Raw genomic sequence first — 3513 nt, forward strand, 5'->3', positions numbered from 1 at the left:
ATTCTCAAGGGCTTATTCCAGTGACCCAAGGACTCTTACTAGGCCCAGTTTACATATCCTACCACCTTTTAACATGGCCTTTAAGATAGGTCTTTGGGGGAATACCCATAAAAACCACAACCGCTGATCATGGTGATTGCTTTCTTCATATGGTCTTGACACTTATATGAAACATCATGTTTTCTTTGAAAGTATTTTTCAGGCTTCTCTGTATCATTTACTCTGAGCCATATTCTCTCTCTGTCAAGTACTTAGATAAGCAATCCTGTCTATGACTGGATACTGTAGCCAACTCACATGTCTCCCAGGGCCCTCTAGTGGTTTCAGGTAAATCTAAATGTTGGCTTCAGGCATCCTGTTGGGAAAACAGTTAAAGAAAATGCAGTAGCCATTCAGGTTATTTATGTTTACACTATATGTACTTTTAAAAAATATAATTAGCAGGAAACCGGATTTTTAAACTTTTACAATTGTTTATCTTTGTTTTGTGTGTATATGTGTCTGGCTGTCGGAGAACATGACACACACGTGGAACTCAGGACAACTTGTCAGAGTCCATGCTCTCCCACCATGTGAGTCTTGAGACTTGAACTCAGGCTTGGTGGCAGGAACCTTTACTGGCTAAGATGTTTCTCCAGTCCAGAAACCATGCTCTTGTTGATTTTTCCTGTGGCCACTTATGGGCGTGAGGATTCATCTTCCAGAGAGACAGCAGAGAGGCCAGCGTGCTGCTGCTTCGGGGAGACTGGTCTTGCAGGTTTAGCAGCCGCGCTCTGCAGACGCCCTTCTCACTGCTGCCTTTTATCATGCCTACGCTTTGAAATTGGTAGCAGCATTTGCCCACTGTCAGAATCTTCTCAACACAGATTTCTGAATGAACAATGCATGAATCTACCCATGGCTTTTGTCCAATCCTGATAGTATCTGCTTGTTGCCATTTCTGTTGAGGAATCCAGTCAGGCTGTTCCCCCTGCTTCTTGAGAAGCACTCTGGTCTACAGCTCGCAGACCTGGCACGCTTCACGTCTCTGACTTGCTTCCTGCACCCAGTCCTGCAGTGGTGTGAAAAGCTGCCACCCCAAGGTGAGTGAAATGCGTGGCAGAAATAGATGCTGTAAAAATTCAGTGCCTGCTGCTGCAGTTCCTCCTCCCAGCAAGGAGCTGAAAATGGGCTTGGTGTTAGCTTTTAGATTTTTTGTCGTCCCCCCCACGCCGTACCCTTTGCTTTTTATCAGTAGTCAGGCCAGTGGCAGTTGGTGTCTCCTCTTTTGTTTTAAACCTTGCTTACTCGTCTCTCTGAGAGCAAATTAAAGGTACAATTTCCTTCATATCTAAGATTGTTATCTTGGGAAATGGAGTCAAAGAAAGTGTGCCTTAATAAAACTGAAACACAGTTTGTGCTGAAGCCCACTATACAGCTAAGAGGTCAGTTCACTTCCAAATCACCATGGCAAAGGCTTTGCCAAGAAGGTCAATATGCCAATATGGTAGGAAGTACTTTCTGTTTTTTTTTTTTTTTTTTTTTGTTAAACCTTTTGGGATAAGTAAAAATGATCATTATCTTTTATCATGCCTGCTTCCCCACTTTTGGAACTAGAGATGATCTTCCACATGAATGAGGCCTTGGGACTTGTAACCAGAAGAAGATAGTGAATGAGATAACCTTACCTAATGACCCCAAGATTTAAAAGTGTCTGTCAGCTTCCAGTCTTGTAACTTACGGATACCCACTTGGATATATGTAAATCTGACTGTCCTGTGCTTGAGCTCACATGACACTGCGTACATAGAGTCACACCTGTCTCAGCTCCCAAAAGACCCCTCAGCAGAACATCTCAGCTGAGTTTACTCAGCCTACAGAAAGGTGAAAGAGTATAGCACAGTTGCTTCCTTAGGTCCCCACATGTGGTTTATGTAGGGACCACAGAAGTAATTTCTTTAAACTGAGTTCCTGATGGAAACTAAACGTGATCGATCACATCACATGGATCTGACTTTGGGATGAACAGGAAAGAACTTAGAGAAATGGTAAAGAGGAAGACTCAGCTCGAAGAGAGAATTAGCTAAGATGAAAGAAAAAGGGTGATCTGCGGTACTGGGGTCAGAAAGCTGGAAAGTAGCAGCTGTGGTTGAGAACTTCTCTTGGCCTGTGCCCATTACATAGCCCTTTACAACCCCACAAGAACGGTTTCAATATTCCTGAGAACAAGTGAGGTAACTTGTAGTAAAGCAAGTGAAGTCTCCTTCCCAGCATCACGCCTGACAGGCTGCGAATTCCCAATTTATCACATGGTGGCAAAAGGATTTTAGAGTGAAACCATACCAGTCGTATCTGTCATTATGACCCACATATCTGGTGAAAACCACCGATTAAAGGATCTTATACATGTGGGCAGGACCTCCTCCTTTACTTTTTGATAGTCAAGGACCATTAAAGGACAGCAGTGAGTTTGATTACAACTGCTAACACGAGCATGGGCAACATAATGATCCATCATTGAATAATACGTCTCCTCCCCAGCAACCAATTAACTGCCAGTAGCTTCTCAGAGAGGTATGGGTGGGGCCTCATGTGCTCCTCCCCATGATGCTAGGAATAATTGCCTCTAAATCCCCAGGTTGTTCATTATAGGTCCTGAGGGTCCATGGGTTACACAGATGACATCTTGCAATTTCTCTTCCTATTTCTCTGGCTCTTAAATTCTTCTTGCCCTTTCTTCCATAATGTTCCCTGCACTTTGAAAAGTGTGATCTAGATGGCCTTTGTAAGGTTGAACAGTTTCTTATTCTCAGCATTTTAATAAGTCTCTGCAGTAACTGCTGTCCAATGTAAAACAGAAGCTTCTCTGACCAGAGCTGAGATTAGCACTGATCTATGAGCATGCATGAATAATTTAGAAGGCAGTCTGAGGGTTACACCATGTCTATTAGTCGAATAACAATGGTGGCCTGCCATTTTGCGTTTGCTACTTGCTAATCACAGTAGCTACTCTGTTACTTCACAACTGCTGCCTTTCTTCTTTTAACAGTAGGACTCAGCTTCTCTGATCTTCTGATGTCAACTGAAGGCCAGTGCCAGGAATCCTCCAGGCCTTCAACACCACATTTGTACTACTAAGACAAATCAAGGTAGGCGCGAGTCTCCATTTACCTAGTTCTAAGAAAAACCACAAACTGAGACCATCTATGCTCCACCCAGGAACAAATGTCCTAGCCCAGCACACACCCATCACTTTTCACCAGGATACCCCTAGACAAATGTTACCCAATTATTGGTCCTGAACTTTAGAAATTCCTCACCCCTACCTTTGCTACTATAAAAACCCAACCTCAACTGAACTTGGGGCTATCCGATCACTTCAATATGTTGGATACGCAGAGAGTCCCAGTTTGCAAACTTTTACATACAGGAAAAAAAAGAAGACATGCAGCTTTGTGGTAGATTGGGCAGCTACCAGATTCTTAGCAACTGTTGGACTACATAGTCCATATTGTGGAAACCAATGGGGTAAAT

The sequence above is a fragment of the Myodes glareolus genome, chromosome 16, assembly GCF_982192425.1.
Source record: "Myodes glareolus chromosome 16, mMyoGla1.1, whole genome shotgun sequence".
NCBI lineage: Eukaryota > Metazoa > Chordata > Mammalia > Rodentia > Cricetidae > Myodes > Myodes glareolus.